This window comes from Phyllostomus hastatus, unplaced genomic scaffold, assembly GCF_019186645.2.
Source record: "Phyllostomus hastatus isolate PE091 unplaced genomic scaffold, TTU_PhHast_1.1 phas_scaffold_93, whole genome shotgun sequence".
NCBI classification, from domain to species: domain Eukaryota; kingdom Metazoa; phylum Chordata; class Mammalia; order Chiroptera; family Phyllostomidae; genus Phyllostomus; species Phyllostomus hastatus.
In genome coordinates, this window is record NW_025334042.1 from 27,893,362 (window position 1) to 27,909,490 (window position 16,129).

At 40.0% G+C, this 16,129-nt stretch overlaps 1 pseudogene; it reads right to left on the minus strand.

Annotated features, from left to right (window-relative positions):
• Nucleotides 1–2,832: 2,832 nt before the first annotated feature.
• Nucleotides 2,833–12,748, minus strand: LOC123812641 (annotated as a pseudogene).
• Nucleotides 12,749–16,129: the final 3,381 nt, after the last annotated feature.

Sequence of the window (16,129 nt, forward strand, 5' to 3'; positions counted from 1 at the left end):
AATGATTCTTGAGAGGTGATACCTCAATTAACAAATCCTGAGGGAAAAAGGCAGTGTTGAAAAAAAATAGGCTCCAGTCTCATCTCCGTAAATCAAGCCAAGCAGAACCGCCACTAGGCACTGGCAAGACGGACACGCCGCTGAGCAGGGTGGCTCTCAGCCCTGCCCAGTGTGGGCAAACAGGGTCATTCTTTGTCAAATTTATAACATATTTTAAAGTTCTTTGTTTCTCTGCCTTCCATTTTCTGTTGCCTCTTAATGGCTGCCTCTGCCCCAAATTAAGGAATCCCACATCCTCTTTTTCCCTCCTCCTCCTCCATGGGAAACTGATTTTGTAAAAATTATGTTTGTCAGTTAATACATAGAATGTTGATTTAGTGTGGATGAAGTCTGACGAACGTGGTAAACTAACCAGGCTTTTGATTCAAGCTCCAGAATCCAGGGGCTCAGGACTGTTTGCCTTGGTCCCCGCAGCTCTGGCTCAGTACCCAGCAGGCAAGTAGCAGACTGTCATTGAATGGATAATGAAAGAGTTAGTTTCATTTCACCTGAAGAAATTTGAGCTGAAGGGGGTAAGAGAGGGAAAGGCTTGGGTGGGGTAGAAATGTCGGGAGGTTTAGGACAGTGCATGAACTGAAATCCCAGTAGTTCCTCTCTGAGAGTAAACCTGGCAGTTCTCTGGGGTGTCTGAGGGTTTCTTCTCTTCCTCTCATGCCCTAGCCTTTTTTCAGTCTCTGGGTATTGTGGCTCCTGTGTGCTGGGAATCCCATTATAGTTATTTTGCTCCAGTTAGGATCAGCTATATCATTTTCTGGGCCCAAGGTAAAATGAAAAGGAGGCATCCCTTGTTCAAATCTCTTAAGAATTTCAGGAAAATCAAAACAACAGTGAAATATGACTTTACTCTCACTAGGATGGCTATAATAAAAAAACCCAACATGGACAATAACAAGTATTGGTAAGGATGTGGAGCAATTGGAACCCTTATACAGTAAGGCCTCATTTAGCATTGTTCACAAGTGAAGTAATATCTAGCAAAACTACTTTTACCATAGGCTGATTAATATAAACAAGAATTAAGTTCCTATGGTATATTTCTGGTCACAAAAACACTACCACATTTCTAAATAAATACCTGAAATATTTCTAATATGAAACACTGAAATATATGTGAACTATACAAACATTGAAAAAGATTAATAAAAACAAGATAGTGATTTTCCAACCTGCTTATTCTAATTCCGGGATGCTGGTGGCCAGAGCCTATCCTGGCAGCTCAGGACACCACGTGGGACCCAACCTTGGACATCAGAGATGGCTGAGCAGACAGGAGATCTTGGCTCTGGTCCTGAATTTGCCAACAGCTGGCTGTGTCAACTTGAACAAGTTGCTTAACCTTTCTGAGCCTCAGTGCCTTCCCCTGTGAAATGTTGGAGTTGTAGACTTAAAGCTAGTGGTCGATAGACAGGTAAATTATTCGCTGAATTTGCTGCACTGGGATTTGAACAACCCTGACCTACCTGACTCTAAAATCAGACCACTCCATTTCGATCATTTCCTAGGTTGGTATATTCACTGTTTACAGTGGTAAAGGACAACAAAGAATGTATAAATTGTGAACAAACAACAGAGCTGACAGACACCACATCCACACCCTAACAGCAAAACACAAAGGAAAGGCAAGATTCCCGGCAAGTAAGAGATGGTCAGGGTCTCACTGTCCAGGGGCCAGAATGAGGCAGAGCAGGGCCACCAGGCAACAGGGGTTCCATCCGGAGGGGCAGTCAGAGAACTGACAGTTTAATAGGTACAGGTTCCAAAATATTCCACAGAAATGAAATCAGAGCTAGTGTTTGGAAAGCGGCAAAGCAGTCCCTGAGAAGGACGTGAAGCTGTCTTTGCACGGGACCCATCCGTAAGCACACTCTGAAGCAGCTCTTCTGCATAAAAACATCACTGCCAAATCAGCAACACTTACTACTATTTTTTATATAGAGACTATAATTATTCATCATAAGCAAACACTGCAGGAACTCTGAGGCCACAGTACTACTAGAAAGTGAGAAACGTGGGAATTACTTTCCTCTGTATTAACAAAAGGGCACACCTAAAACTAATACAAACTAATATTGAATGTAAACTATAAATGAACATTTTTTAAAAAATGAGAAGAGCCCATTTCACTGTACCCCATTTTGCTCATGCCCTGTTGGGGCCCTGGACTGACACCTGCTCGAGCAGGCACTACCAGAACGGAGCGTCTAGGGCCATGCTACTGAGGGACTCGGTTATTTTTCTTTTCACATTTTACAAAGCATTCCAGTATTCTCTCTTCAACTTTCCCATTTCCTCACAGAACTTAAATTAGCAATGTTTAGCAGCAGGAAGTTTGTCTCCCATCTCCACAATGCCCCCAAAGCTTGTCCCACAGAAGCACTCCCACTTTGGTGACGTGAAGTCTCTACATGATAAAATAAGCAGGAGGGCTTATTCAATACCTAGGATAAGATCCCCATCTAGACTGAAAGGGGACATTTACCACACAAGCCTCAAAGAAATGTCACAGGAGGGGGAAAGACAAGAATGAAAGCAAAAACAAACCTCCCAAAACCTCACAACTCAGTTCTCCCAAACACATGACACTGTGGCTGGTCGTTTCAGGTGAGGATTCCTTCCTGCAGACAGTTTCGAGTTGTGCCTGTGTTATGTCAGAGAGGAAAGGAATTTTGGTGGATCTCCCAGGTTCCTGTAGACTCTTCTGTGATTGGCATGGTCACATGTTCACTATTCAACAGCAAATGCATGGATGGTGGCAAAGTAGGGCTGGTCCCTCTAGAGACCACATCCTACGAGGCAGCCGGTGACCTGAGAGCCTCCTGTCTGCTGCTGGAACACGTGATGGAGTCTTGGTCCTCCATCTCCAGCTGGGCTGGGGTGCCTGCTTCATCACTTGGCTGCACATCAATCCTGAATCGAATCTGCCTCATTGACAAGCCCTGTCTCTCACAGTAGGCCTTCATCAGCTTGCCCGGTGGGGTGTGTCTCTGGATCTTGAACTGGACCACAGAGCCATCCTGCCTGGCCACTCTCTGGTTGACATGGTCGTTCTCTGCCTCCACTCCCTCCTTGGGCTTCTCCCTGGACGTGGCTGTGAGTGGTGGCGGAGCTGCGGCGGGTAATTAGGCAGTGCGGGAGCAGACAATCATGCTTTCTGGCCACCACTCCTCCTTGCAACTCTAGATTGCTATCTTTGGTTAACTATTTTTCAGTTTTGTCATGCGGTGTTGTTGTGAAAAGTGAGATAAATAGCATTTACAAAGTGCCTGGCTCACGGTAGACCCCCATTAAATGTTAACTATTAGTTTTTGTGTTATCAGAATCTAAAGTGCTGATGAGAATGTGTCATTAGAATACATTCTAGTTAGATCTGATATCCTTTAATAATTGCAGGGATCCCTTTGTCTGGTATTGAAGACCATGCAGAATGTTAGTGTCAGGTGGAAGAATATATTTTACTCCAGCTTCCTGATTTAGATTGGATCAGCAGGGAGGTTTCTCAAAAATCCAGCCTACATCTACCTAACACGTAGCTCCTGCGTCCCGAGGATAGAGCCATCAATTACAAAGATAACAAAAAACTCAGGAAAAATATCTGCAACTGGATGCATCAATATGGTGTCCATGGTTACACAAACCAAGCTTTGCTCTTTGGGAAGGAACAGCAACAGAAGTTCAGAGCTTCAAGGTTGCTTTGCAGGCTGGGTCTGACCAGTTGACGGAGGCTTGTCACAGTTCTGAGTCTCCAAGGTCTTTGTCGGGTATTTTTTGTTGTTCTTTGGTCCCAGAACTTCATCAGATTTACATGTTGGAGATATAATTAGCTATAGACTGATTGCAAAGAATCAGCCATAATTTAAAAATACAAATTAACATAAAATGGCAAGCATTAAAAGTTGATGTTAACTTGAAGCTCATTTATTTTTGCATCCAGATGAGCCTTATTAAGTTACTTAGTCCATCTAAACATCAGGATTTTTTTCTCATAAGCTATGCTGTGAAAATGTTTCACAGGTTAAACTCTGCTAACGATTTTGAAAAAATGGAGGCCCAGGCTGCTCTTGATATTCAACTTTTGGTCTCTTCTATGACCCTGAAACTGCTATACAGTTGGGCATATTAAAGTTCAGAATCTAAATAGGGACTTTATGTTTTCTAACAAGCTATCAAATGGAAATTATATTTCGACTGCCAGTGCCCTGTGGTTTTCTTCACTGTCAGCACAACCAGTAACTTTGGGCAGGTGGATGGAGTGCAGATGGGAAAGGAATGTACGAAATGGAGCAGGGCTGTGAGATGTAGTGGGCTTAAATAAGCAAATTAAGCCAATTGGCTTAGAATTATGATGGTTGGCTTTCTAATGCATATTCAGAGAGGGCTGGAAAAATGTATGAAATTTAATTGTACCATAAAGCTGTCATAAGAAAATATATACTGAATATCAAGTAGGGTAAACTTCTTCTGGAGAGTTATTCTATGAAAGTTAAACAAATTTAAAGAATGTTATAGTTGAATAAATAACAGGAAGAAATAGGTGGTGCTGGTGAACAGTTTTCAGAACAAGAAAAAATTGCACAAACATATTTAATAGGTGAAGTATATTGGATATATCATACATATTAGCAATTTCCCCATTGAATATGTAGGACAAGTCTGGGAAAAAGAACTTAAAAAGTGAGATTATTTTAACATTTTATAATCCAGAGGTTTAAGAAAATGTGTCAATAATATTTAGATAACCATTAATTTTGTGATGCTATGTGCATTAGCACCAATGGATGGATATTTTGTTCCTTTGTTTTGAAAGCCCAACATTTCTATAAACCAGACTTAAAATGACTGAAAATACTTGATAGTTCATTAATGAGAGGTTGCTCCTCAAATTTTAATGTGCATACAAATCACTTGGGAGATTCTTCTTAAAATGTGGATTAAAACATTGTTTTTATTGAGGTAAATTTCACATAACATAAAATTAATCACTTTAAAGTATACATTTCAGTGGCATTTAGTATATTCAAAATGTTGTGCAACCAGCATCTTCATTTAGTTCCAAGACATTAATGCCATCAAGGAAACCTCATGTTCTGCAAGCAGTTAGTCCCCATTCCTCCCTCTTCCTAAGATCCCAGCAATCAACCACCTGCTCTCTGTTTCTGTGGGTTTACTTATTCTCTATTTTTCAAGTAAATGGAGCCATACAATATGTGATTTTGTGTCTGGCTTCTTTCACTGAACTGAAGATTTTGATTCAGAAAGTTCTGGGGCAGAGCCTGGGGTTCTGCATTTCTAACATGCTCCCAGGTGATGCCAGTGCTGCCGGTGTAAGGATGGTGCTTGGGTGCAGCTGGGCTCACAGGTGGAGGGGCTGCGGCCGGGAGAGGAGCAGGGCAGGCCAGAGGGCGCACTGGCTGACGTCAGCGGGACGACCAGCAATCTTGAACCCCTGATGGCATCGAATGGTGTTGAAGATCCCCAACAGATCTTTCCCACAGAGCATGTAAAACCTCAGAGCATGTGTACTGCAATTTACACTTTCTTTTGTTAACTTATCTTTGCCATCTGTATCAATGGTTGACAAACTATGGCTGGGAGTCCAAGTCTAGCCCACTTCCTGTGTTTGTATAACCTGCAAGTTAAGAATAATTTTTAGTTTCTTAAATGGTGGAAGAATAATATTTTGTGGCATGTGAATATTACATGAAATTCAAATTTCAGTGTCCATAAATAAAGTTTTCCTGGTACACAGCCATGTTCATCTGTGTACATATTGTCGATGGCTGCTTACATGTTAAAACAGCAGAGATGACAGAGACCATATGGCTGCCAAGCCAAATATATTTACTGTCTGGCCTTTTATAGACGAAGTTTGCCAACTCCTGATCTATATGATTACTTCTCACTGCGAGTGCAGAATATAGACAGCCTATTAAGTCCTTGTGAAGGGAAAGGCGTGTGAGATGAAGCATACAGATCTACAGTTTAAATGTTATCAGAAAAAATTAGCTCACACAGGTGAGTGTTACAAAGCACAGCTTTTAAAGAAGCTCGAATTTTCTAGTTAAAACAAAGAGCTAAACATCAGACTTCTGCTCCTGACCAAGCATTAGAACCCCCTTTTTCCCCTTTTTTCAAAAAAGCTCTTCTTGGCCATCTATTTTGAACCACTTCACATTTCCATGGCTGTAAAGCTGTATGTGAAAATGTCGAGAGCTTTTTAAGAATGGATTTTACACTTGCCATTTTCAAGTGCAGTGGATTTACACTTCAAAAAGTCAGACACGACTTCGTAATTGAATCGCACCTGATCTTTTCAAGTGCTGGGCAAGGACACACACAGAACAAGACTGAGTTTTTAGAGGTTGACTCTACCCTGAATTCAAGTCCTCAAAATGAATAACATATGACTTGTGCAAGTAAAAGGCAGGCAAGGAGGAAATACTTCTGAGTTTCAGACCAAGTTTTTGATGGAGGTTCACAATGCTAGCTCTCTTGGATTATTGTTTGGTATTTAAAAAACAACGGGTTGGATGAGCTAGGATTTATGATATACTCACATTTGACTGGGAAAGACACTAGGGTAATCTCTAAGGAAATGACAGCCTAAGTTTTAGGGATTTTCTCAAATTTTCATACCTTAGAGACAAACAGACTAGAGGCTGCCATTGCAGAAAGCCCAAGTCCTCCCCTAAAAAAGGTTTAGCAGAGGTGGTTGGCCACGCAGAATCAACACTCGACAATAGACAAACACACATCTAAACTGTCACAAACACGTCATCTTTGTAACTCTTTTGAGAAAATGGAATGTATTTAAACCTGGTGTTCTAGGAAATATTTTTTTAATATAATGAATTAGGAGGTCAAATGAAACATTTTTCTCTGACTCACTAAAAAGCAGATAGGCAAATATTTTGACAAAATTCAGGCTCTTTTCATCAAGGATATGCACTAATTTGAGTCTTTGAGTTTTATTTGCTTCTCAAATATTAAAGAAGAAAAAATTGTACTTAAATGTTTTACAGATAAAGTTATAGGTACAGTATGGAGATACTATATGTAAATGTGCCCTAATGACATTGGTTTTATCAGGGCAGCTGGGCATCTTTGTAAAATCGGAAAGTGCTATGCAGGTATTCCTTCTGTTAAACCCGGTGGATGGTGTTTGAAATTCAGAAGAAGCAGAGGGAGAAAGAGGCCCAGAGAATATAATCTCATCAAAAATGGAGAGTTGAAGTTCCACTAACATATTGTCTTCTCTTCTTTTCCTCTGAACATCCCCTATATAAAGTTTGCCAAAATGCACAGTTCTCCACAGGACCATACTCACTTCTGACACCAACTGTAAGTTTGAGGGGCTTCTCAAAACCTCGCTCTAGTTACATAATCCACTAGAAGAACTCACAAGAATTCACCGAAACCAATATACATGTGGTTGTGGTTCTTATGAGGAAGGATACAGGTTAAAATCAGCCAAAGAGATGCATTGAGGAAATGCACTGATTTGCAGAGTCTGGGAGAACCTTCTGTTGTCCTCCTGCTGGCAATTCCTGACAACACACATGGAGTACTGTCCACCAGGGAAGGAAGCTCACCTGGGCTATGTTTTCAGTGTTTTCACTGGGGCATTATTAATAGGCATGATTGATCAATTGCCTGTGCAGTTGAACTGGGTCACCAGGTTGACTGAGACCATGAGACCCAAAGTTCCCACTCTAATAACATGGTCTTTCTGTCACAGCCACTCCCCAACCTAAGACTGTCGGGTGTGGCCAGCCCCAACCCTACACAAAAATGCTCTATCCAGTATGTCACAGGTGACCTCCCAGAAGCCAAGGGCAAAGGCCAGACCTCTCTTTGGGTAAAACACATTTTCTACTATACACTTCCCTTTCAAAATAAAAGAAAAGATATTTGGAGCCATTATCCCAGAGGACTGCCAGTCTTTGGGTTATTCCTTTCCTATACCTCCTTAAGCACTTTGCTTTACACTTGAGATCAGTGAATAAATGGAGAAGAATTAAGGTTTTTGTGTCCCTCACTAAGTCTCTCATCCATATCCCAAAGACAAGGATTTTTGTTTGTTTATTTATTTAGAGGATAGTAAGACCTTTCATTCTAGGTAGACAATTTCAAAGACAAATCACTGTAAAAATGTAGAGACCATCCATTTTTCTAAATCCATCAGGATTAGGTGTTCTATAGAAAACAAAAATTAAACTTTTATCCTTTTCATTACTTACAACTTTCTGAGACTAGCTTTATTGTTTCTGAAATGATAAAACGTACTTATTGTAAAAACTTCAAATGATAGAGTGAAGTAAAAAAGAATAAAGGAAAACTTATCAGACATTTCACTATTCAGAGATAACCAATGTTAATCATTTTATTTGCTTCTTATCAATTTAACAAACTGTAATTGTTCTTTTGCTGGCTTTCTTGCCTGTCTTCTCCACTGGACCATGAGCTTTGAGAGGACAGAGACAAAATAGCTTTTGTTTGCCATTGAATCACTAGCTAATTACAGTGTGGTGTCTGGCATCACCTCCAAGGATATGCTTAATGAATGGTGAACATGCATCTAATCAGATTTTATATATATATATAAATATATATATAAATATATATATAAATATATATAAATATATATATAAATTATATATTTTTATATAAATTATTAAATTATATAAATTATGCACAGCCACAACCACATGTATATTGGTTTCGGTGAATTCTTGTGAGTTCTTCTAGTGGATTATGTAACTAGAGCGAGGTTTTGAGAAGCCCCTCAAACTTACAGTTGGTGTCAGAAGTGAGTATGGTCCTGTGGAGAACTGTGCATAAATTATATAAATTATATATAATTATATAAATATAAATATAAATATAAATATAAATATATATATATATATAAAATATGTAAGATCTATGGAGTCAGAGCTTTTTGTATGTTTTGCTTCACCTATATGTTCCAATGGTCAGTAAATTAATAGCCAGGAGAAAATTTGTCCAGTAGCCTGGTTGTAAGTAATGTTTTATTGGCACAGAGCCACACCCATCTGTTTACACGTTGCCTATGGTCGCTTTCGTGGTCGGCTGGCAGAGCTGGGAAACTGTGGCCGGAACCACATGCCTGCAGAACCTAAAGTATTCACTACATGGACCTCTTCATGACAAGGTTGCTGCCCTCTGCTATAGAACAATGTCTGCTACTTAGTGTTCAGCAAATATTTGTTGTCTGAATAAATTTAATGTGAATTTTCTGTACTGTGTATTTCTTATTAAACATTTTAAATATCCTATTAGTTTAAGTAGTTGTGCTAAATTTTATTTACACACTAAATATATTTTACTAGTTGCCATTTATTGGACATTTAGGATGTTTCCTTTTAAATTATTTTCTGTTGTAAATAGCAAAACAGCAAACATATATCTTTTCCTTGGTATGCAACTATGTCAGGGTAAATATATAGAAGGGGATTTCGGAGTTATAGGATAATTGCATTTTCACATTTCTGATATATTTTGGCAGATTGTTCTCCAGTAAGGTAGTACCAATTTACACTCCACACCAGTGCGTTTCCCTGTAACATGTATCAGCACTTGACATTAAGACCAGCATTTTTATTCAGGCAAGATATGAACATGGAAAAAAAAGTCAGATGGCAATCAGATGACTTCCAAGCTCTTTTGGTAATAAAACTGCCTCGTCCTGCCACAGTGATGGAGATATAAATGGCTTTTACTTGCCAGATTAAAAGCATGGTAGTGTCCTTGATTACATTTACATTTATCACTAATTCCCTGAGCTCCCAAACACAGGGGAAAGATCATTATGATAATGAAGGCAGCTATTTTTAAACAAATGTATGCACGTACATTTCGGAACTAGAGATGTCATGTGCTTTAGAGAGTAAAACATGCTTCGTGTCATTCATTTGTTCAAGGCACAACTTCATATCCACAGTAAAATAGAACAGAAAATTTTTTAAAAATAAGGGTTGTTTCACTTTTAGAAAAAAGAATGAGGTGGCCATCCAATTTCTGGGCACTCTGAGGGCAGGCTAAAGGTGTGTGTGTGTGGAGATTTCTCTGGGATTCAGGAGTTCACAACAATGAAAGCCAGGACGCCTGCTACAGTCCTGCCTTCCTCCACTGAGCGCTAGCCCAGCTGTCTTGCAGGGCGGTGTGTACGAGTAAGTGCCTAGCTCCAGAGTGGGGGCTGAGGTGGTGGAGACATCCTGTTCTCAGCTTTTTTGGAAAGCCAGCTGGAAACTGAAATGAAGCTGCATTAGCAGTGCTCCGTGAGAGGGCTGAGGGTTAAGTTCCTAGACTCGAATGCTAAGCTTCTAATGCTTTAAATCTTCTGTCAGAAAGATTACTGACCTTTGCTCTGATGCAATGCAAAAGTTAGCAGGTTGAGTAGTAAAATTTCAGACCTCTTAGTCACAGATGAAAGTACTTATTCAGAAAGAAGAAAAGCTTGCCTGTGTGCTGAACTGAGGAAATAACTTCATTGTGCTGCAAAGGGCGCTCTTACCCTCCTGTTTAATGACTAAGGCTACAGATGCATAGAGCAAAATGGTATGTAATGGAATTTAGGCAGCTGTGAAGCAGGTATGGTACCATGAAGAAGTCAAAGGGAATAAAAGCATGATGTCTCACTGCGTGGCCTCAGTACATGGCTCTCTGGCACCCAGCTATTCTGTTCTCCACTGGATCGACTCGGGAGAAAATGAAATAGGGGTTTGGAAATCAGCTGGTGAACAAGACAATGAAGTAACACCAACAAGGCTCTTCAGAGGTAGAAATCTTTTTTGAGCCATTGCCACAGCTCAAAGGCCCCCAGTAGATGCTCCAGCCTTTTTTGTTTTTAATCCTCACCTGAGGACATCCTTTCATTGCCTTTTAGAGAGAGAGAGGAAGGGAAGGGAGAGTGAGAAACATCAATATAAGAGAGAACCATTGATTGGCTGCCTCCCATAGGTGCCTGGACTGGAAATGAAACCCACATCCTTTTGTTACTGGACAGTGCTCCAGCCAACTGGGCCACAGCAGCCAGGGCATGGAAGCTCCAGCTTTTGTAAGGTGAATGTCTGAGTTACATAGTAAGAGTCAATGCTTCCCTAGAAAACTATAAATAATGTGCAGGAAAAATTGCCGTCCTTATTTGGACTTTCCAACTGTCTTTTCCTCATATATTAAGGGAGGAAGAAAATGGTTAAAAAAGTAAAACTGACTATACCTCTACTGATAACCTGCATCCAGGAAACAATGGTCACTACCTGCAAACAAAACACTGTGGTTTACAGACCAGACATCACAGGATGTCTTCATTTCCATTTTACTTGTGATTGTCCATGCAGTAGAACCCAAGAGAGAATGTTAGCAACCATCTGGAAATTTTGTCAGTGGAAATAGGTGATATTCTGTAACATATCTGACGTGTGCAGCTGTATACAAACCCCAAGTTAGCCAGATAATTGCCATCTTTGTTTTCAGCTTCCTCCCGGTTTCTTTTACAAATTACAATTGACAACTGGAACTTAACCAGGAAAGAAAATCCATGTGATTACTGATTAGATCACTCAGGAGTAGGGAATATTTATTTGTTAAATGACTTCCACAGGTTATTTGCTGAAAGACAGCTACTAAACTAGAACTCCTAAATTAGGATTATTGACTATAACTCTTGGGCTCTGTGCATTAGAAACACAGCAGCATTACAGATGAGTGGATTATTATTTTAGTATAGAGTAGTATAGTAGTAGTAGTAGTAGTATTTTAGTATAGAGTATGGTGGGTGGATAGGAATATCTCATTTAATTTCTTTTTTTTTAAATGCTTTATTTTAATGAGATGCAGGTCCTGGGCAATCATTCAGTTACTTTGTTGTTAATTCCTCAGATAGTTGACCATGGCCAGTTATACCCAAAAGTGGCAAGAGTCAAGTTAATTATTCTACAGGAGCTTTATTGTGATTGATTTTTTGGGGCAACATCTGCCTTTTTCAGCTTCTATTTTTTTCCAGGCTAAAATTGTGGTAGCCCAATTCTTTGAATAGAATATTCTTACCTCCATGAATGCCATTATGTAGTAGAGAAGATTCTAAATGACTTTCGAAGACTTTTGTTCCTGACCTTAAATGTTCCCTCAGCTCCCGACCAAATGGAGGTGAAGTCACCTTTCTGTGCTTGTCAGGCTGTTCAATTTTCACCTGAGTGTTAACTCTATCTCTCGCTCAACTGTCTGCTCGAGTCCAAGGATCCGTACTGCACTAACAGTGTGAAATAACTGTGCTTTACTTATGTTCCGAGGAGTGCAACACAAAGTTTGCTGCTGTATACCCCTGGTCCACAGAAGACAAGTTCTCGGGCTCCCGGTGGGTGCCTAAAACTGCAGACAGTCCCGAGCCCCGCATTTGCTGTGTTTTTTCCCTATATATATCTATGATATATATATATCATATATCATATACATTTTAATGTATAAATTAGGCACAGTAAGAAATTAGCAATTACTACTAATAAAATAGAACAATCATCACAATATATTGTGATAAGAGTTATGGTGATATCTGTCTTTCTCTCTCTCTGAAAATATCTTACTGTACTGTGCTCACCCTGCCTGTGACGACGTGGGGTGACACAGCGCCTGCCTGTCCAGATGAAGTGCAGTGATTTGGCGTAGACATGGTGACGTAGCACTAGGCTACTGTAAGGGTGACTTGAGCATAGCACGGTGACACTGGGACAGTTGCTCTGATAACCAAGAGGACCACCAAGAGATTTATGGGTGCGCATCATATGCAGCGTGAATACATTGGACAAAGGGGTGATTCACCCATTCCTGGGTAAGAGAGAGCGATACACTGTGGGATTTCCTTGTGCTACGCTGAGAACAGTGCACAATTTAAAACGTATGCATTGTTTCTTTCTGGACCATAGTTGACTGTCAGTTACAGAAACCATTAAAAGTGAAACTGTGAATAAGCGGGGGGCTATTGTACATTACCTCTCAAAAGCTTAGGTGAGGTCAATAGTGTTCACAGAGGATTGTAGGAAGACTATGTAGTTTAAAAGTCTCCTAGGTAACCCCAAAATATCCATGGCTAATGCCAGGCCTGCATAAACATGTGAACTTAAACTGATTCATATTGGCCCCTTGCAGATTTGTTCTTTACTGATTTGATGTTGGATTTGCACTATCACCAGGGTGACCAACTATCATGATTTGTCCCAGATAGTCTTGGTTTTAGAACTGAGTGTGCCACGTCCCAGGATTTTCCTGGTCCCAGACAAACCTGAACAGCAGGTCACCCTACCAGCCAGTCACACATCCCCATGAAACTCACCTGTGCATCTCATGTAAGGCTGCAATGGTCTTTATATGAACTCTCAGGAAGTATTTTCTCTGGTCTTCATTTTTCCTGAGAAACTCTATATTTAACCAAATATTGTAAGGTTACTGTCAATTGTAGAAGTGATAAGTTTACTTTTTTTTGCATTGAAAAAAAAAAGAGCCAAATTTATGGCCCTGCTAAGCAAATCCCTTTTTGTATTAGCCACATACTTGGCTCCATTTTACGTCATTCCCCTTGGTTTCTTTCTTTCTTTCTTTTTTTATTTCTTTATCCTCTTCCTGCCACCTCTAATATGTTAACTTGTATTTACATATTAATGAAAACCGGCTTTGGTGCTTTTTTGTTAAAGAGGAGGCATAAATAAAAATTGCTATGTTTCACCACAAAACTAATGTTGTGGGTCAGATTTTCCAAGAAGAGACTCTGATGAGAAAATCTGTGTGTGGGGAGTTTATTAGGAAGTGTTTCCAAGATCCACAGAGTGGAGAGGAAGGGAAGGACTAGGACGGAGAGGAGTTGGCTGCAACGGTTACAACAAGGCTTCCGCCAGCCCCAATGGAGCTCTGGAGCTGGGATGGCTCTTCAGAGTTTCTTGGGTTTGGGCTGGTCCATCTGCAGGTCTGTCTGTTCCCTACCCGCTTCCGAGAGCTGTGGAAAGTGGGAGGGCCCAGGAAGAGGTAAGACTTTGGGGGAGGGGCTCTCTCCAGCTGAGGGCAAATCATTGGGAGGTCAGACAGCAGCAGGCCCAGCAGCTCAGACCTTGGGTCTGCCACACATCACAGTGTCCTCCACCAGGAGCCTCTCTGCCCCTCCAGGGCACCGTTGTTCCCTCCACACCTGCCCCTACCTCCCGACACCCCTTGATTGAATGGCTGTGGAGTAGCAAAAGGAGCAGGAAAGTCTCAGCTCTTTATCTGTAAACTAAGACAATGCCTTCATTGCAGAATTTTTGTGAAGATTAATCATACATATGTATATATATAAAAGATATCACAGAGTGTGCCATGTAGTAGACACTGAATAAATGGTAGCCACTTTCATTTGTCTCTCTGTGGGCCTGATGAATCAATATATGCTAAGTAGATCATTTTACTCGATGACTTGACTGTGTGTGAAGGTAGTTACAGCAGAAGTTTAGTTTAGGAAAAGAAAACAGACAGTTTGGAACATGCATGTCCTAATACTGGTAGTTATAAATTAACAGCCTTTCCTAACAAATTAATAGCAAAAGAAAAATGACATAAAATTTTCTAGGTAGATTATTTGAAAGTCTCTATTACAGGATTTTTTGTGAGTCCCATGAGGCCTCAGGATGAGGTGTCAGGGGAAGCCAGAGGGGCAGGTGCCAAGGCGGCGGGCAGCTTTGATGCTTTCCTGGCTGTAATTGGATTCCTTCCACTGTGAGCATTCCTATGACCCACTTTTTTTTTTTTTTTTTTTTTGGTCAGGCACTGTGAAAGCAAGAGACCAAAAATAGAAAAGCAGAAGATGAGAATAGGGGTAGTTAAACAAAATGAAAGAGCTTAAAGAAGGCAAGACTGTCTTAAAGCTAAAACATTTAAGAATAAGATAAGGTAACTATCACTAGTGATACACCTTTAAATAAAATACTTCTGAGGTAAAGTATTAAACAACATTAAAGGGGAACCAATAAAAGAATGCTGAGGTAAAAACAAATAAGAGAAAATTTAAAACAAGAGAAATTAATAATAGCACAGAAATATTTCAAATTCTTTTAAACAACTATAGCTAGAACATTACATAAATGTATGGCCAGAAGGATTATTTTATAAATTACAGTTCAAAGACATTGAAAGACCAAAAAAATATTTTACTTAAATGTATGACCATAAAGAAGCCATTTAAATATATTCATCTTATTATTTTCAAAGTCAGTGTCTTGTCCTTTAAGGAGTCATTTGGTACACAGAATGTAAATTTACCTAGAAAATGTGAATGAAGTATCACTGAATGATGGTAGAATGCCATTATGTTCAATTCCCTGAAAAGACATTTGGGGATTGGCAGGGCAGTTAGAAAACTGAACTCGTCTCTACCACTATTACACCCTTTACCCATGATTCAGAAAAAAAAGTTTGTGGTTGTAAGGAAATGTTTAAATATTATGTGCAGATTATCATTAGTCACTTGGGGTACTTATTAAAGGCACATATTCCTGGATTTTTCTTCAATCTACTGAATCAAAATAGCTGAAGGTTGGGCCTGGGAATATGCATTTTATCAGATGTGACAGGTGATGCTGGTGTCCACTAAAGTCTGAGAACCACTGTTCCAAATGACAGGCCTAGTCACATTGGACTGGGGAGGAGAGAACTCCTGGTGACACACTGGGGCCCACAGAGTCACACAGAGCAACTGCGAGGCTGGGGATAGGCCTTTAACATTTACGTTTGAAAAATCTTCTGTCTCCAAGCTGAAATTGACACAGAAAGAGAAAATCACACAAGGATGCCTACCAGATATGTAGACAACTCAATAGAAAGAAGGGTTAACATGATAGATGATAGCATTAAAACTCAAAAGGGTCTTGACAGGCTGTGAAATAAGATTGAAATCAAGATGTTGAAATGTAATACAGATAAATGTAAAATCCTGTAAGTGGGTTGACAACAAAAATTCACCACACAAAGTCAAGATACACAAAGGCCACTTGGTAAGAATTCATGAATGAGGACCCAGGAGATGCTGTTG